Below are 22,943 nucleotides of genomic sequence, written 5' to 3'. Positions count from 1 at the left end.
GGAGTTAGACCTGGATTCAAGTCCCACCTCTTTCTTTTGCCATTTAACCTTGGACAGGCACTCTTCTATCTAAGGCTCTTTCCTCTTCTGGGACAGAAACAGCACCTGTCATGAGCTTGATGTGAGGATTAGCACCTGTCATGAGCTTGATGAAATAATGCATGTAATATGCATGATCTCATGACCAGGATTTTATAGCCTTGATCTTAACATGGGAGTCATGGAACCTGGACCTGAATGCTTTCCCCTCTTAAAATGTGCCTCCAGAACACACACAAATGACTATTTTTATTTATTTATTTATTTTATTTTTTATTATTTTATTTTATTTTATTTTTTTATTTTTTTATTTTTATTATACTATGGGTTTTAGGGTACATGTGCACAATGTGCAGGTTTCTTACATATGTATCCATGTGCCATGTTGTTTTGCTGCACCCATTAACTCGTCATTTAGCATTAGGTATATCTCCTAATGCTGTCCCTCCCCCCTCTCCCCACCCCACAACAGTCCCTGGAGTGTGATGTTCCCCTTCCTGTGTCCATGAGTTCTCATTGTTCAATTCCCACCTATGAGTGAGAACATGCGGTGTTTGGCTTTTTGTCCTTGCCATAGTTTACTGAGAGTGATGTTTTCCAGTTTCATCCATGTCCCTACAAAGGACATGAACTCATGATTTTTTATGGCTGCATAGTATTCCATGGTGTATATGTGCCACATTTTCTTAATCCAGTCTATCATTGTTGGACATTTGGGTTGGTTCCAACTCTTTGCTATTGTGAATAGTGCCGCAATAAACATACGTGTGCATGTGTCTTTATAGCAGCATGATTTATAGTCCTTTGGGTATATACCCAGTAATGGGATGGCTGGGTCAAATGGTATTTCTAGTTCTAGATCCCTGAGGAATCGCCACACTGACTTCCACAATGGTTGAACTAGTTTACAGTTCCATCAACAGTGTAAAAGTGTTCCTATTTCTCCACATCCTCTCCAGCACCTGTTGTTTCCTGACTTTTTAATGATGGCCATTCTAACTGGTGTGAGATGGTATCTCACTGTGGTTTTGATTTGCATTTATCTGATGGCCAGTGATGATGAGCATTTTTTCATGTGCTTTTTGGCTGCATAAATGTCTTCTTTTGAGAAGTGTCTGTTCATGTCCTTTGCCCACTTTTTGATGGGGTTGTTTGTTTTTTTCCTGTAAATTTGTTTGAGTTCATTGTAAATTCTGGCTATTAGCCCTTTGTCAGATGAGTAGGTTGCAAAAATTTTCTCCCATTCTGTAGGTTGCCTGTTCACTCTGATGGTAGTTCTTTTGCTGTGCAGAAGCTCTTTAGTTTAATTAGATCCCATTTGTCAATTTTGGCTTTTGTTGCCATTGCTTTTGGTGTTTTAGACATGAAGTCCTTGCCCACGCCTACGTCCTGAAAACCACTCAACTACATGGAAACTGAACAACCTGCTCCTGAATGACTATTGGGTACATAATGAAATGAAGGCAGAAATAAAGATGTTCTTTGAAACCAACGAGAACAAAGACACAACATATCAGAATCTCTGGGACACATTCAAAGCAGTGTGTAGAGGGAAATTTATAGCACTAAATGCCCACAAGAGAAAGCAGGAAGGATCCAAAATTGACACCGTAACATCACAATTAAAAGAACTAGAAAAGCAAGAGCAAACACATTCAAAAGCTAGCAGAAGGCTAGAAATAACTAAAATCAGAGCAGAACTGAAGGAAATAGAGACACAAAAAACCCTTCAAAAAATTAATGAATCCAGGAGCTGGTTTTTTGAAAAGATCAACAAAATTGATAGACCGCTAGCAAGACTAATAAAGAGGAAAAGAGAGAAGAATCAAATAGGTGCAATAAAAAATGAAAAAGGGAATATCACCACCGATCCCACAGAAATACAATCTACCATCAGAGAACACTACAAACACCTCTACGCAAATAAACTAGAAAATCTAGAAGAAATGGATAAATTCCTCAACAAATACACCCTCCCAAGACTAAACCAGGAAGAAGTTGAATCTCTGAATAGACCAATAACAGGGTCTGAAATTGTGGCAATAATCAATAGCTTACCAACCAAAAAGAGTCCAGGACCTGATGGATTCACAGCTGAATTCTACCAGAGGTACAAGGAGGAACTGGTACCACTCCTTCTGAAACTATTCCAATCGATAGAAAAAGAGGGAATCCTCCCTAACACATTTTATGAGGCCAGCAGCATCCTGATACCAAAGCCTGGCAGAGACATAACCAAAAAAGAGAATTTCAGACCAATATCCTTGATGAACATTGATGCAAAAATCCTCAATAAAATACTGGCAAACCGAATCCAGCAGCACATCAAAAAGCTTATCCACCATGATCAAGTGGGCTTCATCCCTGGGATGCAAGGCTGGTTCAACATAGGCAAATCAATAAATGTAATCCAGCATATAAACAGAACCAAAGACAAAAACCACATGATTATCTCAATAGATGCAGAAAAGGCCTTTGACAAAATTCTACCAATGACTTTCCTCACAGAATTGGAAAAAACTACTTTAAAGTTCATATGGAACCAAAAAAGAGCCCGCATTGCCAAGTCAATCCTAAGCCAAAAGAACAAAGCTGGAGGCATCACGCTACCTGACTTCAAACTATACTACAAGGCTACAGTAACCGAAACAGCATGGTACTGGTACCAAAACAGAGACATAGATCAGTGGAACAGAACAGAGCCCTCAGAAATAATGCCGCATATCTACAACTATCTGATCTTTGACAAACCTGACAAAAACAAGAAATGGGGAAAGGATTCTCTGTTTAATAAATGGTGCTGGGAAAACTGGCTAGCCATATGTAGAAAGCTGAAACTGGATCCCTTCCTTACACCTTATACAAAAATTAATTCAAGTTGGATTAAAGACTTAAATGTTAGATCTAAAACCGTTAAAATCCTACAAGAAAACCTAGGCAATACCATTCAGGACAAATGACTATTTTTGTAACATGTATTTCAAGCTATTTGCTCTTCTACCCAGATTATCTTCAACTAATCTGCTTTTAGCTCAGTCCTAAAAATGGTTGTCAAATATCATGTTTCCTCCCATTTTTATTCAGTCCATGAAGTTTGCACTAGTCTTAAGAACACTTGACCAGCAATGACTCTCTCTGCACAATGAATCTGTCTCCCTAATGTATGAAGGGTCCTATCATTCATGGCTTGGGGGCTCCTGGCTTCCATTGAATATAATGCTCATTTCCCAGGGCAGGGTCAGGGGCTTACTCTAAGTGTGGCCCATCTTCTCTTGGTCTGTTGTGATTTGAGCCATCTGGTGACCTTAAAGAAAAATGGCAGAGTAACAATGGATCTAGGTGACCCATCACTGACACTGAACAAAAACACCACAGAATAAAAGCCAGAACACAGCAGTGGCAGCATTGTCAGCATCAAGAGTGTGTCTTCCTGAGCGAGGGATTAGGAAGGTTCCTCTTTACAGGGAAAAGTCTAGAGTCATAACATGCCAGATTGTCGAAACCAGAAAAGAAATCTGTTGATCTCAGAAGTCCTTCCCCCAACTTTTCAGATAATAAAATTGAGAACGAGAGAGGAATGGAAGTAGCTTTCCGAAGACCACCCAGTGAATTATCGGGAGAAACAGGAAAATGGAATCTAGAGCTCATGACTCCCCTGGTCATTGTTTTGCCCCAGAATTTATGGTTCTTTGGCTTAAATCAAAATTATTTTGAGATCCCCTATTGTGTTAGTCTTTTCTTGTACTGCTATAAAGAAATACTTGCGACTGGGCAATTTATAAAGAAAAGAGGTTTGCTCACAGTTTTGCAGGCTGTACAGGAGGCATGATTCTGCTATCTGCTAAGCTTCTAAGGAGGCCTCAGGAAACTTACAATCATGGTAGAAAGCAAAGGGGGCATAAACACCTCACGTGGCTGGAGCAGGAGGAAGAGGGGGGAGATGCTACATGCTTTTAAACAACCAAATCTCACGATAACACACTCGCTATCATGAGAACAGCACCGAGAGGATGGTGCTAAACTATTGTTGAGAACTCTGCCCCCATGATCCAATCACCTCCCTCCAGGCCCCACCTCCAACACTGGGAATTACAATTAAACATGAGATTTCGTGGGGACACAGATCAAACCATATAACCTATAGACCTGGATGTCTATGAACACCACAAGTGAAGGGAAATCAAATTTAGACATTTCTCTTCCTTCTCTAAACTCTGGTTCACTACTTGATCTTTCTTTCTCTGAGACACTTGGTCTGCCTGTGCTCTGGTTTCTAGTGAAGGGAAATGCCATGACTCCTTTCAATATGCTTTGTCTCCCCTAAGAACCTCAATGTCCTTGGTAGAGCTTTAGTCTCTTTTATGCCCCACAGACACTTACCATCAATGTTCCTAAATATTAGCTCAAGGAGCAAGTAAAAAAATGTGTGAATGAACATTGCTCTGAACCTTGTTTTGAAAACAGCCCATCTGATTTATGTTAGTATTGCTCTCATATCCTATATGACCTGAATAGAAATTATTTTATGCCTAATGCCTTTTTAAAACTGGTATTAAAATCTCATGCTTTTCTGGGAATTTGAAACAAGTAATGGTGGCCCTAAATTAAATATAAGTGCTATGTAAATTTAGATTTTTTTATGATTACAAATAATTCTTTTTTTTTTTTTTTTTTTTTTTTTTTTTTTGAGACGGAGTCTCCCTCTGTCACCCAGGCTGGAGTGCAGTGGCGCGATCTTGGATCTCGGTTCACTGCAAGCTCCGCCTCCCAGGTTCACGCCATTCTCCTGCCTCAGTCTCTCTGAGTAGCTGGGACTACAGGCGCCCACCACGACGCCCGGATAATTTTTTGTATTTTTAGTAGAGACGGGGTTTCACCGAGGTCTCGATCTCCTGACCTCATGATCCGCCCACCTCGGCCTCCCAAAGTGCTGGGATTACAAGCATGAGCCACCGTGCCCGGCCGATTACAAATAATTCTTAACACATTCCTTTTTCTTTGAAACCAAATATATAAAGAGATTCTATGCCTTTTATTTTTGAATGATTAAAACCTTTATCAACATTTGGATCTTGTTTGAAGTTAGGAATATTACAGCTTAGCAGTTAGAGAAAGGACTCTGAAATCAGACTTACTGTCTTCAGATGCCTTTGCAGGCTCTTACTCTCTGTGCAATCTTGGGAAGCTATTTAATCCCTTCCCAAGCTTTAATATCTTCATCTGTAAAATGAAATAATAGGAGGTATTTCATAGGGTGATTGTGATAATTGAATTACAGATGCGAAGTAGCTGGCTAATATCTGTCACATAGTAAATATGCAGTAAATATTAGCTATGATGATGATCATAATGATAAAACATATTAATATGTGTGTAGGAAAATAAAGTGCCATTGAATAGGAAACTTATTCCTGAAAAGTTGTTCCCAGAGATTTCTGGCAATCTAATAAATGATTTCCATCGTCGTGTTGGCTTTATATTCCATCAGCTGAGGTGGAAATGTTTCTTAGAATTCCTTGCCATGCCTGGTTCTGGGTTAGAGTGGGTCACGAGAGGAATTTGCATATGATTTAGAAGCTGAGATAAAGCGGTGGCCATTGTGCACTGCAGGTCAGTGTAGAGGGCATCCGATGGCCTCTCACCTTGTTACTGGCTCACTTTATTGGCACAGGGCAGCAGATGAGCCCACACCTCCTGTAGCTCCCACCGGACCTCCTCCACCAACTTCTCCAGGTCCTGGGGCAGGCACGTGTGCAACTCCATGGCAAGGGATGCCGTCTCCTTCTGCTAGTGACTGTGTCATCAGGTTACTGTGGTGAGTGGCAGACATACATTCCAGTTTGTGTTGTGGGTTCCAGTTTGTCCCTGTGTGATCTAGAGAGTGTGTGCAGTTTGTCTTGTCCTTGATCTCTTCCTGTCTTCGTGTCCAGCTTTTCTTCCTGACTTCATTCCTGCCACCCCATAGTGACGTCAAACTTATCACCAGATGCAAAGTCAACAGCCTTTGTAGACTTTTTCACCTGCTCCCAGTTTTGTAGGTGACCAAGTAGTTTCTGCTATAGAATAGTTTAGTGAAAATCAGGAACATAATGGTTTGGTTGGTTAGTTGTAAGTGAATTGGGGTGAATTGGGTGAAATGAAGTGTCTGCAGGTTCTTCCAGACAACATAAAATGCTTAATGACGGGTCATCAAAGGACCATGTGACCTGAGCAACCTATTACAAATTGGGTATTGTCTGACGCACTAAGCCATAAGTGGTAAAGGAAGATAGTTGTACCAGCTTGACTATGTGGCCAGCTGCAGAGACTATAATAGTTATGAGTGTTTCTTCCTTATTTTGATAGGCCTATATTTGTGCATGTATTAACTGTTTTCTTCCCTCCTTCCTCATTCCCTTACCATCTTACCTAAGATGTATTAATAGTGGTTAACTTTTTTTTTTTTTTTTTTGAGACAGGCTTTCACCCTGTCACCCAAGCTGGCAGGCTGGAGTTCAATGGCACAATCATGACTCACTGCAGCCTTGACCTCCAAGCTCAAGCTCAGGTGATCCTCCTACTTCTGCCTCCTGGGTAGCTGGGGCTACAGATATGTGCCATCAAGACCAGCTAATTTTTGGGTGTTTTGTTTTTTTTTTTTTGTAGAGATGGAGTTTTGCCATGTTGCCCAGGCTGGTCTTGAACTCCTGGGCTCAAGCAATCCACCCACCTCAGCCTCCCAAAGTGCTGGGATTACAGACATGAACTAGTGCACCTGGGCTAATAGCAGTTAATCTTATATCTCAGTCTTTAAGTTTTAGATATTCACAAGGGGAGTTTGACTCAGCTAGACGAGGAATGAATATGACCTAAAGATGGATAAAGGGTCTCTGTATCTTTCGGAAAGTGTGTTTTCAGGTATACATGTGAGGTGGAAGGATGATTTTGCTGTCTTTTTCATTTGGAAGTTAAGTACAGCTAACAGAGGTGTGTTTAGATGCCAAGTTGACAAGGGGTGGACTGTGGTAGCTTTATTATCTGTCAGTTTTTCTAAACTAAACCTTTCAAGAAACAAGATAAAATTATTCAACATTAAGCTGCTGCAGGTGACTTTGCAATTTAAATGAACAAATAAAAGGAAACTTTGAGAAGAACATCACTAGTATTTTGCTGAGTCTACCATCTATTCCATCTATTAGAAAAAGGAAAACTCTTAATTCTGATTAAATGAAACCTGGTCAGTTAAGTTTTGGCAAAGGAAATTGGTTTTAGTAGGTTGTGGATTGAATGGAGAATTGTTTCAGAAATCTTGGAAAACCAGTGAAGCCAACCTGATTCCTTCTGGTTAGAGGGCTGAACTGAAAACAGTTTAATATCCAGCTATTGGAAGCAAAGTCAGGGCTGTGGCTGAAACTCAAGTCTAGCAATGACCATGGAACAGAATGGAAAAGGTGCAAAGGAAACTCCTTTCCTCCTTGGCTGGTTGGGCTTTCCTGGGTCCTGTAGGGAGGGGGTTCCAGGAGCCCTCCTGATCCTTCACCTTGAGGATGGAAAGTCAAAAGAAGGTGAAAGTATTCACTAGACATTTTTCCTCTCTACAGCATCTTCTATAGAGACAGCTTTATGAAGTTTCCTTCTGGTAAGCCTCAGGGAAACTTGATCATAAATGCAACAATTCATGTGCAAAACAACTTGCTCTGGGGCATTTCGCCTGCCTTCTCCAGCTGTTGCTCATCTTGAAGGGCCTGTTTAGCAGGTACCATCTGCTGGCTCCCAATGCCTTTTTGTCATCTGTGCCCTAAGACTTTCACAATCTCAAAGCCAACCAGAAGTAGGTGTCAATTCTTTGTACTGAGGCCAGGAGACAGCTGGACTCCAGTAGTTCCCAATGATCAAAGCATTTCAATATATTTTGATTCGTAAAAGATCTCATGTTGTTACTTTTCATCAAGCTGAATAGACCCAGATGATGAACATAGCATAGGTGTAATTGTTTTCTATAATCTAAATTTGAAAAATGATCAAATGGTGAGCCCAGAGATACAATGGGGTAAGCTTAGTCTAACTGACATTCTTACCAACAAGTAATGTCTGGAAACCAACCAACTGAATATACAAACTTACCAGAAACTCCCCCACTGCCTTCTGTTTCATTCATTTAACAAACTTCAATAGTACTTCTCATGTATAGCTACCGTTCTGCTTAACAAATACTCTTCCTTTTAATCCTCACAACAGCTCTATGGATTAAATAGTAACATGATTGCATTTTACAGATGAGAAAACTGAAATCCAGAGAGGTTAATAAACTTGCCCACAGTCATACAGCTAGTAAATGGTAAATCTGAATTTAAACCTAGGCTGTCTGATTCCAGAATTCATGTTTTATGGATGAGGGAAATCTTAACAGAAGAACATATCAAGAAAACAGAAAAATACTTCAAAAATAAGCTACTGCTCTGGGAGGAGTTCACTTCCATCCATTTCCTTTACCAGTTATGGTATCATCATCTATGGTATTGATTATTAAATACTATTATTATGTTAGCCAGTATTGATTGGACCTCTACTATATTTCAAGAATTAGGCTGTTTTTCCATGCACTTGCTCACGTGACCACGCTACAACAGCCGAGGTGCTTATCATCTTTATCCCTCTTTCACAGATTGTAAAACTAAGCCTCAGAGAAAGATGATAATTTGCCCAAAGTTACACAGACTTCCCAAGAAGTTTGAAGGGTCATGGTTGTAGCCCTTGCCGTACACATAAACTCTGCATGAAATTGAAGAAAAATTGCAGTCCTAAACTTTCATGCATATCTGAGACAAATGTTAGAAAGAGAAGGGCTATTGGTCCCTGCAAGAAGCACCAACTAGAATGGTGGCCTCATGAGGGGAGCAAGCTCCATTCCACTGAGCAGCAGGCACTGGACATTTACAGGGTCTGGGGTCTCCAATACAGCATGGGTCTAAGGCGTGGGGAGCCACCACCTCTGCACATCAGCACCTGCATTCTTGGCCGAAGTGGTTGGCAGTGGCATCATCATTTATTTATTAATTAGTCCATTCATTGATTCATTTGAGATTTATGGAGCACCTGTCATAGAGCACCAGGCAAGGTATCAGGCATCGTCGGTACCTGCCTGTACATCTCTTTTGAGGATTGAATTAGATAATGCAGGTGTATTAGTCCATTACTGCATTGCTATAAAGAAATACCTGAGGCCGGGCGCGGTGGCTCACACTTGTAATCCCAGCACGTTGGGAGGCCGAGGTGGGTGGATCACGAGGTCAGGAGATCGAGACCACGGTGAAACCCTGTCTCTACTAAAAATACAAAAAATTAGCCGGGTGTGGTGGCGGGCGCCTGTAGTCCCAGCTACTCGGAGAGGCTGAGGCAGGAGAATGGCGTGAACCCAGGAGGTGGAGCTTGCAGTGAGCCGAGATCGCGCCACTGCACTCCAGCCTGGGCGACAGAGCGAGACTCCGTCTCAAAAAAAAAAAAAAAAAAAAAAAAAAAAGAAATACCTGAGATTGGGTAATTTGTAAAGAAAAGAGGTTTAATTGATTCACAGTTCTGCAGATTGTACAGAACCCATAGCAGCATCTGCTCAGCTTCTGGGAAGCCTCAGGACACTTACAATCATGGGGAAGGTGAAGCGAGAGCAGGCATGTCTCATGACAAAAGCAGAAGCAAGAGAGAGTGAGGGGGAAGGTACTACACACTTTTAAATGACTGGATCTCTCAACAACTCACTCACTATCGCGAGGACACTACCAAAGGGGAAGGTGCTAGACGACCGTTCATGAGAACTCCGTCCCCGTGGTCCAGTCACCTCCCAACATGCCCCACCTCCCACACTGGGAACTACATTTCAATATGAGAGTTGGGCAGGGGCACACATCCAAGCTATATCAGCAGTTAAAAGGCTTTATGTAGCACTTGGCTCATAAGTGCTCAGAATATTTACCCATTAGAAGTGCCTGGAGGGAGTTTCCAAATTACACATGTTCTAGGTCCAAACAGTATTAAACACCAACTGGAACTTCAAGACCCAGTCACAGCAATTCCTTCAGAGGCAGGTACTATGATCATCTCCCTTTCACAGGTAATTAAACAGAGGCATAAAGAGGACAAGTAACTTTCCCAGTGTTACACAGCTTAAGGAAGGACACACTCCCATAGCTGATTGATGCAGGGCAGAGATACCCTTCTCAGCCTGGCCAATCCTGCAACTCCTGGGAAATGTGAAATTACATGGAGATTCACAAATAGATGAGGGTGATGAAGCTGAGTTACCCTGAAACTCTTAGAGAGAACTTAGTAGAAGGTTCCTGAACCTTGGCTGCTGCCTTTCCTGGAGTTGCCTCAGGTTCTGTCCTTCCCAAGCCCTGGCTGCTCAGTCCCATCTTTGCATCCGTAAGCTCCCTACTGTCCTTCTAGAAGCTCTCCCCCTTTTGTTTCTCAAGTTAGCCATAATCAGATTCTTTATTTGCAACCACAATAATCTTGATAAGTATACCTCTACTGAATTAGAAATTTGGAGGGAAGTTTTATGTTTGGAAAAGGTGGCCGGAATGGCTCTGCACCATAGTTAAAAAACACTGCGCAAAATGATTGAGAAACTCTACCTCATGAATATTTAAAGACTCTTAACTGAAATACAACATCTCTGTATAAATGGAGTCCAACTAATTATTTGTAATGAAAATATGTTACCCTCACTTACAAATGTTCTGCATCTGTACTTTGGTTGCAAGCAATGGACATAATTTCATTTATGTGACTCTGTCCTTCTTAGAAGGAATGCTCTTTGAGTCAACAGAATTTAGCCTGGCGTTGGCCTGACCATCACAGATCATAGTCCAATCACCACAAAGCAAAGCAGGCCTTAATGACACTTATTTAGAAATAAGATTTATTGGCTTCAGTAGGAGCTGCTACAGCATAATAATGCTTTGAGGTTAAAAATAAAACCTGGGGTTCCAGGAGATAACTTAGTAATGCACTACATAGAATATATGCAGATAATTAAATGTGTAGCTTAGTAATGCATTGTGTAGGTAGATTTCTGTACCTTAATAAAATACGGCAGTGCTGGATTATATGGATGGTGTGTCAGAATCATTTATTCTTCAATATCCATTGCATTGCCCTTACTCCATCACATGCTTCCCAGCCTCCTGGCAGTTAGGTCATAAGTGGAAGTGATAGGTGTTTCTTCAGGGCTGGAGTGCTTAAAAGCTGGTAGGCAGTCCTCCATCTCTCCTATAACCTGCCTTTGCCACCTGGAAGCCATGTGCTGAGATGGCAATGTCATATGATAGAATAGTCTGGATTGCTGAGTCACTACAGAAATAAGAATCAGCAGTCCATGAAAGACTTTACAGAAGCAAATTGCAAATCTTTAGGTGTCAAGCCATTGAGAATTTGGAGAACATTGAAAAATGTTTATCATTTGGACCACTGCCTGTTATCCTGAATAATATGGTAGACAATCCCATTTTCTAGGTGTCAAAACCTTGGTACTATTGATATTTTAGGACAAATAATTCTTTGTTGAGGGGAGATATCTGTCCTGTGCTTTGTAGGATACAGCAACATCTCTGGCTTCTAACCACTAGATGCCAATAACGTACCCCCTCCCCAACCAGTTGTCATAACCAAAAATGTTTCCAGACACTGGCACATGTCTCTTGAGGAAAAATTACTCCTAATTAAGAATCACTGCTCTGGATAATGAGTGAGTTTTGTATTTATTGTACTGTTTCTACTATCTCCTTCACTGTACTGGATAAGATATTAATATTACTGAGGCAGGAGGATAGGGTCTGGAGGCAGGGAACATAAAGCTGATTCATGCTGACTTCCTAGAACTAAATCAAATGGAACCACTTCAGCTATGACAGGAAATATCCTCTCCATTTACATAAGGCATACACCAAGTAAATAACTTCGTAACTTTACTTCACCCCCTTCATTTACGTAAGGTGTACACCAAGTAACCAATGGAAACCTCTAGAGGGTATTTGAACCCCAGAAAATTCTGTAACAGGGCTCTTGAGCCTCTGTGCTCGGGCCCACTCCCACCCTGTGGAGTGTACTTCATTTTCAATAAATCTCTGCTTTTGTAGCTTCACTCTTTTCTTGCTTTGTTTGTGCATTTTTTCCAATTCTTTGTTCAAGATGCCAAGAACCTGGACACCCTTCACCAGTAACATTATATCCTACTCCATGGGCATACCACAGAGAATACTAGATTCAGTCAAGAGACCTGGATGTAAAATTAAGAGCTTGGGCAAATCACAAGCCTGTTGCTGGGTCCTTTGGTTACATGTGTAAACCAAAAACCAAAATTCTAAGTCCTACAACTGACTGAATGGACCCTCTTCTCAGTCAAGGGGATCCAACTAAACCTGAAAAACTAGTTCAAACCATGACAGGGATGGAGGGGGTCAGATATGCCTCATTATTCCTTCCCCTTGGAGTTCTGGCGAAAGATAGCAGGGCCCTGAGAGAAACCAAAGTATTTTACCCCAAAATATATTCCTTTGATATACTTTGAAACGGCCCTGCAAGGCTGTCTCTTGTGGGGGAAATTCTCTTTCTATAGAGAATCTTATGCCCTTTCCAGGTCTTTTTCTGATCCTGAAGAGTTTGGCTGAGAATCTAGCACCTTTTAAGAGTCTGAATAGGAAACATTTGTCATCTACTGCCTCTCAGTGTGGCCACCTAGGAGACTTCATCTACATAATAAGAACCTTGGTTTTCATAACCCCTTAGCTTAACCCAGACACTCCTTGCTATTGATTCTAAGTATTTACATAATAACTTTTTCAACCAATTGCCAATCAGAAAATCTTTGAATCTACCTATGACCTGTAGGCCCCCTGCTTCGAGTTGTCTGGCCTTTCCAGGCCAAACCAATGTATGCCTCACATGTATTGACTGATGTCTTACATCTCCCTAAAACGTATAAAACCAAGCTGTAACCCAACAACCTTGGGCACATATTCTCAGGATATCCTGAGGCTGTGTCATAGGTCATGGTCCATAACTTTGGCAAAATAAACTTCAAAATGGATTAAAACCTATCTCAGATACTTTTTGGTTTACACAAGCAACAGAAACTTATGGATTAACTAAAGCAGAAAATGATTTTTTAGGAGAGTAGGAATATTATAGAAAAATGGGGGATTTGAGCAACCAGGCAGGCTACTCCAAGGCTCTCAGCAGTACATACCGTGGGCTGTTTCTTTGTTCCAACTGCTTTCTGCCTCAGCATTCTCTGCTTGATTCAAATTTCTGGGAGACAGAATCTGATTGGTTTTTCTTCATCACGATCCTCTCTTTTAGCTTAGGGAGGCGGTGGTGGCAGGTGTGATGGTACAGGAGGCAGCAGCAGCAGCTGAGTCTTATGATTAACAGCGTTATTAAAATCAAATGAATGTGGGGGGAGAACTTTCCTAAGGGAAAAGGAGATATCAGTATTAGGAGAGGGGAAGGGAGGCTGGGCAAGCAGAAAGACCAGATGTCTATTACGGGGCCTTAGTTCCCATAACTTTAAGGTGGGGATCATGATATCTGCCCTGCTTTATTCACTGTATTTTGAGAATCAAAAGAGTGGAATGTAAAAGCCATAAATATAAAAAAGGAACCTTGAGATGTCAAATGAGTTTGACTCCGGGAGTTGTGGTATGCAAGGCTGCTGCCATGCAATGATAAGGCAGGCTTCTGGGACATGTGAGAACTTTCATTCCAGTAGGTGGTTAGCCAGGAGCTGATGATTTTGGATGGAGTTTTATGGGACTTTTGGCTCTTTGAGACATCTCTAGGAGTAGTAAAGAGCATGATAAACTAGTATCTGTCCTTTCCCTTCTCAGGACCCCAACATCAGATGAGAGGTTGTAGGTTGTAGGGAGGTCAGGCCATGCAAAGCAATTCTGTTGCCTCTTCTGTTTAGAAAATCACTATTTTACCCTATTCTGCCTCCTTCCCTCCTATGGAGTAGAGTATATAAATGTTGTTATAGCAAAATAAGAGACTCTTAAGAAACATGTAATCCAGTCCTTTTTCCTTTTTTAAACAGGAAAAAAATGTGCCAATAGAGGGAAGCTAATTTAAACCCAACCCCAAATCCTGAAAGCTATTGGAACTAGATGAATTCACAAGAACCTGAATTCAGGGATCAGGTTGTGGGATTGGAAGGTCATAGCCTCTGCAGAGTCTGATTTTCAGATCAACGCAGAGCAGAGATTGTTTACCTGAAATCTATTTAACTCAAGACTTATAGTGAGTTCTATTATTTCTTGACAATGACATAATTAAATAAATCAAAGTTTCCGTCATTGTCTTCAAGGTAAGAGATGGATAAATCAAGCTAGCATCAGCTTTTCCCAAATCCTAAATGTATTTACCTTCGTTTGGAATGACCACTTTGATTCAATTGTGCTCTGTCACTCATCAGTAATTCCATCAGTGCAATTTCATGTACATAAATCTTGAGCTCTGGGGAGGATGTGCTTTATAAATCCACTTAGCTGTAAAGACAGAACATCACAGTGAAAGTGCATTGAAGGAACAGTGGCAAACACCACACTATGGGTTTTTGATTAATTTAATGTGGAGGCAAAGAACAAATGTTAAAAGAAATTGTGATCTAAATGCATTAGGGTCTGGGCCTCTCTGAGAACCAGGACTGGAAGATACACCCTCAAGCCTTCAATTCCTCAGACCCAGGCAGGAAGCTCGTTGAGAGAGAGAGAGAAAAAAAATGTGTCTAGGGAAAGATGAGAGAGCTAATAGTGTTATTTCATAGTTCATATCATTCATTTTACACCTGGGTGACTGGACTTATCCAGTTGATTATTGAATGAATGCCTATGGAGGGCCAACTGTGAGCTAGGTGCTGGGAAGCAAAAATAGGATATCTGCCCTGAGGACTTTACAGTTTAGTGGTACAGATCAATACTCACCAAAAAACCACACAGTGAATGCAATACTGTCATTGCAACAAGAGTTGTGAAAAGATAAACACATAATGCTGTTGGAAATTATAATGGGGGAATTGACTCATCGAGGAGGTCAAGGGTGATTTCCGTAAGGAAGGCAGGATTGAACTGAAATTCAAAGGAAGAGTAGGAAGTAACTAGGAGAAGGGATTTGGAGGTGGGGGTGGAGAGGGAGGCTGTGTTTCTGGGTTTCAGAGGGCTGGTGAGTGTGCTATGAGATGGAGCCCAGAGGCTGACAGGGTCAGGCCATGCAGAGCCCTGTAGGCCAAGCCTTTAATACCCTCCTATTAGAGGGTATTAAGCAGGAAGTGATGTGATGAGATTTTCACTTTTGAAAAGGTCACTTTGACCTAAGAGCCACAGCAATCACTTTGACATGGTAAGAGCCACACAAGAGGGAGTAGGAAGGGTCAGACTGAGTAGAGCATCAAGTGTCCTGGTAGACAAGAGGGAATCCAGGAACAAGGCCATCCCAACCTGGGTTGAGCAGCCAAACACTAGAAAGAGCAAGACAGGAAGTGAACCTACTTCTGAGGCAGTGGCTAGTCCAGCCGTGGACTTCCTATGTACAGCTGCACAGGAAGTAACCACAGATTAGACTAGGGGAATAGCTTCAACTGGTGGGTGGGAAAGAGGATTAAGAAAGCAGTGCTGGTTTTTAATTCTCCCTATTTCAATTCTTGTCTCAGAGAAGCCATAGCCTGCCCCTCCTATAGTTCTCTTCTGATGAACTCTGTTTCTATTGTGGATCTAACTCTCTTATTTTATCATAGAAAATGCCAAAAAATGTTAGCCATTATTACAGAGTGTTTCAGGAGTTCAGAAGAGAAATTGTCTCATCCCTATGGGGAGCAGATAACTCTTGTTGAGTGAAATTAAGGTGCCTTTTGAGCTGAGCATTGAGAGATGCTCCAATGGAGAAGTCAAGAAGAGCCCAGGAGACCACCAGGAGAAGACAGGACATCCACAATTTAAAGAGGAAGCAGTCTGAGCAAACATTTAAAGGGAAATGATATTGTCTTTGAAATGGATGGTGGTCAGACATGGGATTGAGAGGCAGGAAGGTTTTACCTAAGAACATAGACTGTGCGCCCAGACTGCCTCAGTGAAAATCTCAGCCCTGGCACTCCCTAGCTTTGTGACCTCAGGCAAATTCCTTTAGTGTTCTGTGGCTCAGTTTCTTTACCTTTAAAATAGAAGTAAGATCAGATTATCTACTTTATAAGGTTGTGATGAACACTAAATTTAGCACATGGTAAGTACCATGAAAATTTGCAGTATTATTATAGCAGTTGGAGGCCATGTTATAAACACAAGTGGAGGCTGTATCCTGAAGAGGTCAAAAGCCAGGCTGCAGAGTTGGCAAATATTGGGGATTTTCCAGATAGCATTCTGTTTTTGATAACTAATTTCATTCAAGTCCGGTTAGAGATATGCTCTTAATGACTTGAATCCTTTTAAATTTACTGAGACTTATTTTGTGACTGAGGATATTAGAAAATGTTCCATGTGTATTTGAGAAGAATGTGTATTCTATCATTGTTGGGTTGAGTGTTCTATAAATGTCAATAAGGTTAAGTTGACTGATAATGTTGTTCAGATCTTCTATACCCTTATTGATTTTTTGTCTACTTGTTTAATCAGTTGTTGAGAGGGGTGTATTAAAATCTCCAACTATAATTGTGGACATGTGTAATTTTACCTTGCAGTTCTATTGGTTTTTATTTCCTGTATTTTGGATCTCTGTTATTAGGGCATACATATTTAAGGTTGTTATATCTTCTTGTTGAATTGATACCTTTATCATTACAAAATGACTTTCTTTACCTCTGGTAATATTTTTCTGCTTTAACATCTATTTTGTTTTTGTTCTACCTGTTGCTTAGTAGTAATGCCACTCCAGCTTTTGTCTAGTGTCAGCATGATATATGTTTTTCCATCTTTTTACTTTTAACCTTTTGGTATCTGAATATTTAAAGCGTGTTTCTTATACACAGCATATAGTTGGGTCTTACTTTTTAAAAGTCCAGTGTAGTAACCTGTACCTTTTGATTTGAGCATGTAGGTTATTTACATTTAATGTGATTATTCATATGATAGCATTTAAATTTGTCATTTTGCAGTCCTTTTTCTATTTGCTCCAATTCTTCACTGTTCCTTTTATTCTTCTTTTCTTGCCTTCTTTTGGATTAATTGAATACCTTTTACTATTTTATTTTCTCTGTTCCTTATGATCTGTAATTCTTTATTTTGTTTTCTTGGTGTTTGCTTTAAGGTTTATGGTATACATTTTAACTTATCATAATGTATATTCAAGTAATATTATGTCACTTTACATATAGTGTAAAAGCTTGGCAGTAGTTCATTTCCACTTCTCCTTTTCTAATCTTCATGTTACTGTCATATATTTTAGTTTCACATATGTTATAAACCCCATGGTACATTATTATTTTTGTTTTAACCATCACTAATCTTTTAAGAAATTTAAACAATAAGAAAAAAATCTCTCTATACCCAGGATGTTACTTTTTTGTTGCTCTTCATCCTTTTGTATAGATTTATATTTCCAACTGGTATAATTTTCTTTCTTCCTGAAGGACTTCCTATAACATTTCTTGTAGTGTGGCTTTGCTGATTATGATTTTTTTTCTACTTTTGTATGTCTTTAAAAAAGTATTTCACCTTTGCTTTTGAAAGATATTTTTTTGACACTTGACATTTTTTTTTTAGTACCTTAAAGATGTTCCTCTACTGTCTATTTGGGTGAATGTTTCTTAACAAGAAATCTGTAATTTTTAGTTTTGATCCTCTATATTTAAAACACCTTTCTTTTCCTTTGGCTGCTTTTAAAATTTTATCTTTCTCACTGGTTTTGAGCAATTGGATTATGATACACATTGGCGTAGTTTTCTTCATTTTCTTTGTGCTTGAAATTTGTTTAGATTTTTGGACCTGTGAGTTACAGTTTCCATTAAATTTGAAAAACATTAGCCATTACTTCTTCAAATACTTTTTATGTTTCCCCTTCTCTCTCCTCTCTTTTGTGATCTCCAATAACACATTTGTTAGGCCATCTAAACTCTTCCCACAGTTCACTATGCTCTGTTAATTTTCAAGATTCTGTTCTCTTTGTGTTTCATTTTGGATGTTTTCTACTATGATATTTTTGAGTTCATTAATATTTTTTGTTATACTTAACATGCTATTAATCCCTTCCATAAACTTTTTAATCTCTGACAATGTGATTTTCTTTAGAGATGGAGTCTTGCTATGTTGCCCAGGCTGGCCTCAAACTTACGGGCTCAAGCAATCTTCCCACCTTGGCCTCCCGAGTACCTGAGATTATAGGCACATGCCACCATACCTGGCTTCTATAAATTTTATTGAGCTTTGTACCGTGACAGAGTTGTGTAATTTTAAAACAGTTCGATTCTTTTGGGTCTTACTCTTGAAATATTTTTAGGTGAGAGCAGAACCATGTTCAGTCTAGGGCTAATTATTTCGTACTACCTTAGTAAGTCTTTTTGTGTGCTTTACCAGTGTTCCATGATTCTTGGGGTTTTGTGGTCTGACTGGGACGGACAGATATATGCTCAGTTCCATATAAACATTACTCACTGTTACTTCTAATCTTCTCAGGTGGTACTTCCCCTAGCCTCAGTAAGTTTTTGCAAACACATTTGCTGACCAGTATTCAGCTGCGTATATGAAGGGACCACTCTGAAAATATCTGGAGTTCTCTCTCTGTGGAGCTGTTTCCTCTCGGTACTCTTTCCAGTGAACTCTCTCTGCCTTGGTTTCTCTGGACTCCCAGCTCTGCCTCCTCAATTCACGGAGTCTGCCAGGCTCTGTCTAGTATCTCCAACTGGTATTGTAGCCTGGAAACTCACTTAAGGCAGTAAACTGGACCAATTGCAGGACTCATCCTATTTGTTTCTTGTCTCTCAGAGATCACTGTTCTTCATTGCCTGTGCTTTGAAAACCATTGTTTCCTACATTATATTCATATCTGGTTGACTTAGGTGGGAGGATAAACCCTCTTATTCCATATTGGCCAGAAGCATAAGTTTCAGACTGCAAAAGTTTAAATCCCATTGTTTAGGCAATGCAGAAACATTAAACCAGGGGAACAGTGATCAGTTCTGGCTGTCCAGAAGGCAACTCTGGTAGTGTTCAGTGGAGGAGAAAAGAGATTGGAGAGAGGAAGGCCCGTGCAAAGCCATAACATGAAGCAATGAGGGCCTGGAAAAGGCATGAATTTGAGCGTTGTGGGAAGTCAGGGACCCCAAATGGAGGGACTGGCTGAAGCCATGGCAGAAGAATGTGGATTGTGAAGATTTCATGGACATTTATTAGTTCCTCAAATTAATACTTTTATAATTTCTTGTGCCTGTCTTTACTGCAGTCTCTAAACATAAATTGTAAATATTTCATGGACACTTATCACTTCCCCAGTCAATACCCTTGTGATTTCCTATGTCTGTCTTTACTTTAATCTCTTAATCCTGTCAGCTGAGGAGGATGTATATTGCCTCAGGACCCTGTAATAATTGCATTAACTGCACAAATTGTACAACATGTGTGTTTGAGCAGTATGAAATGTGGGCACCTTGAAAAAAGAACAGGATAACAGCAATTGTTCAGGGAATAAGAGAGATAACCTTAAACTCTGACTGCCGGTGAGCCGGGCGGAACAGAGCCATATTTCTCTTCTTTCAAAAGCAAATGGGAGAAATATCGCTGAATTCTTTTTCTCAGCATGGAACATCCCTGGGAAAGAGAATACGCGCCTGGAGGTATAGGCTTATAAACAGCCCCCCAAGGTGCGCCTGTCTCTTATGGTCGAGGCTGCAGGGGTGAAATAGACCCCTGTCTCCCATAGTGCTCCCAGGCTTATTAGGAAGAGGAAATTCCCGCCTAATAAATTTTGGTCAGACCGGTTGATCTCAAAAACCCTATCTCCTGATGTTATCAATGACAATGGTGCCCGAAACTTCATTAGCAATTTTAATTTCGCCTCTGTCCTGTGGTCCTGTGATCTCGCCCTGCCTCCATTTGCCTTGTGATATTCTATTACCTTGTAAAGTACTTGATGTCTGTGACCCACACCTATTCGCACACTCCCTCCTCTTTTGAAACTCCCTAATAAAAACTTGCTGGTTTTTGTGGCTTGTGGGGCATCACGGAACCTACTGACATGTGATGTCTCCACCAGATGCCTGGCTTTAAAATTTCTCTCTTTTGTACTCTGTCCTTTTATTTCTCAAGCTGGCCGATGTTTAAGGAAAATAGAAAAGAACCTACGTGAATATCGGGGCAGGTTCCCTGATATTTGAGAAACTCTAAAATCTGGGTATAGAAAGTGTCCCGAAATAAAATGCAAAGGTCCAAGTTTGTGCAATAGAAACATGATGTAAAGTGCCATTGGCCTTCCATATCCATGGGTTCTGAATCCATGGATTCAGTCAACCACAGATTGAGAATATGAAGACGGAAAAAGATGCTTGCATCAACACAGAACATATACAGACTTTTCTCTTGTCATTATTCCCTAAACAATAAAGTATAACAACTATATACATAGCATTTAGAATGTATTAGGTATTATAAGTAACATAGAGATGATGTGAAGTATACAAAAGGATGTGTGTACATTATATGCAAATATTACACCATTTTTTATATAAGGGACTTGAGCATCTGAGGACTTTGTTATTTGCCGTGGGTGGAGGTGGGGGGTTCGGGCTGGAACCAATCCCTGTGAATACCAAAGGATGACTATAATGTGTTATAAATCTGTAGCATTTTGTGTGTGCCTGCCAACACAAATTGAAGGCTGGGTTAAGGCAAAAATTGTTGTTTCCCATAATGCCTTCCAAACACTAGGTGCCAAACACCCTGAGAACTGGGGAGTGTGGGACTCATCAGAGACACCCTGAAAAGTCCTGCAGAGTCTGAGCCTTGAAATCTGTGGACTTAGATAACCTTAAGGACTTCCAAATGACTGTTCTTGTTTGTACAACATTTGAGCATAGTTCCCATGTGAAATCACGATGTTTTATTCATGTGCACTTGGAAACTTTGTGAATAGCAGAGAATATTTTAGAATTCTAGAAAGCAAATCTCCACATGTGTTTATCACAGAGCTTTTGAGTTTTCAAGTCATTTTGGAATGAAAAATTTTTTCTTCTAAACCACAAAATCTAAATGCAACTGGGATCTTTACGTTTGAACGTTGTATTTCCTCTAAGTTATTGGTATGCCTAATGCTAAAATAATATATTTAGGATAATAAAGTAAAGTAGAGAATAAAAAAGCACAAGGCATAGTCAAATAAAATCAGTCTTGAGAAAATGTACCATTACCAGTTTGAAGGAGTTAAGCTTAAATGGAATCTCTTTAAACTTATTATGGGAATGCTTGTTCAAGGAACAAAGATCAGAGAATATTAACAAGTTTGTGTCATAGAAAGGCTATTAGAAACCTCTGAGCCCTGGGAGAGCAGTTCTAGTTCTAAAAATATTCTTTCTGTGATGAGAAATGACAGTGGGAATGGTGGGAGTTAGCACCTATGGCTTGTGTGCTGGCTTCCTCTCAGGGTGGAAGGCTGGGGCCAAAATTATGCCTGCACCTTGAATTCCTTTAGGCTTCAGAATGACTGGCAGACCATCTCCCAAGATTCTTACTGATAATCCCATAAGGAGATCTCAAGGGAAATATAAATCCATTTACATGCAAACCCTTTCCAAAGTGAATGTTGACCAACAACAAAAAGTGACCTTTCTCACTGCTTAAATTCAGGAAAAATGACCTGTTATTTCTCAAGCACTTGAGTACAATACAGCCACTGGGTAACTAATTTTATTATGGAGAAGTGGATGAACAAGGTGGCAGGAAGAAGGAGGAAGAATAGAGAACCTGAGTAAAACAGTGAGATGAAACTCTTGTCACCTATGTAGTATCTTTTGATGCTAGTATGGCAAATTGGCTCCCTCATTTTCTATATTGGAATATTAACTCCCCTTCCCATCTCTGTTGATGCTTTTGGAAACACATGTTTGAAGGCTGCATGACAGCTCATGATGGTTACAGCTCTGTCTGTTTGAAAGGTCTTTCTCGTTTTTTGGGGACGCTGTTCTATCCTTTATAGCCCTGTTAGGGTGAGCCAGAATCCCTTATCCCCACCCCTGCCAGAGGGAAAGGTATGTGACCCAGGCTGGCAATTAGGAATTGCTTTCCTCATGCAAAGAATGAGAGGTGAAGCATGGGCACAGGGCCCAGATAGGACCATTGGGCTTTTCCCTGGGATGGATGTATAGACATTGGGTAGAGAGTTCCACTTTGCACTAATGGTAACTAAGTCAAGTTGCTGGCTACACAGAGTTGAGGGGAAGGAGGATGCCACAAGGGAAATGTGGGCAGCAGAATCAGAGCCTGTCCTTTGTAATTTTGTTAAATACCCAAATGAGGCCTATTTCATGACAGATGGAAGATTTTAGAGATCGATGAATTTTTTCAACAGCTTCATAATTGCAGTCACTTATGTTTGATATGAGTATGCTTTCTATCACATGGATCTTAGCGATCATTCAATTCCTTTCCAGGCCTCCTGTCAAAATAATAAATGACCTGTATCAGAAAACTGCCAGCTGGCAGAGACTATCAACCCAGAATTTCATGACCACCAGAAAGGGTAGTTGCAGGGGGGACCTGCTGCTGTTTCTTTCTTCCTCAGGATTTGGGTTTTCCTGCAGGAAAGTATCCCCTGACATCCTATGTACATGGATAGTTCTAATAAGAAGCAATCTTCTTAAGCAATTGGCAAAGTTGAATGAGAATTAGCTACCCATCCTGTGGTAGACTGTTCTTTATAAATTGTGTTAGCTGGGAAGAAAATAGAAATCTCCAATTCCT

General features: G+C 40.3%; 1 long non-coding RNA gene across 1 annotated transcript; it reads right to left on the bottom strand.

The window, feature by feature from the left end:
* Positions 1-14,786: 14,786 nt before the first annotated feature.
* On the bottom strand, positions 14,787-20,627 carry LOC115832185. The gene is made up of 3 exons (XR_004027627.1): positions 20,546-20,627; positions 17,069-17,074; positions 14,787-14,797 (listed from the first exon to the last, which is right to left on the bottom strand). It is a non-coding gene; the product is annotated as an uncharacterized LOC115832185 (long non-coding RNA).
* Between the last annotated feature and the right edge of the window lie 2,316 nt (positions 20,628-22,943).

Source organism: Nomascus leucogenys, chromosome 3 (assembly GCF_006542625.1).
Source record: "Nomascus leucogenys isolate Asia chromosome 3, Asia_NLE_v1, whole genome shotgun sequence".
Lineage (NCBI taxonomy): Eukaryota > Metazoa > Chordata > Mammalia > Primates > Hylobatidae > Nomascus > Nomascus leucogenys.
The sequence above is the reverse complement of the archived record's forward strand: the minus strand, read 5'-3'. Positions and strand labels throughout refer to the sequence as shown.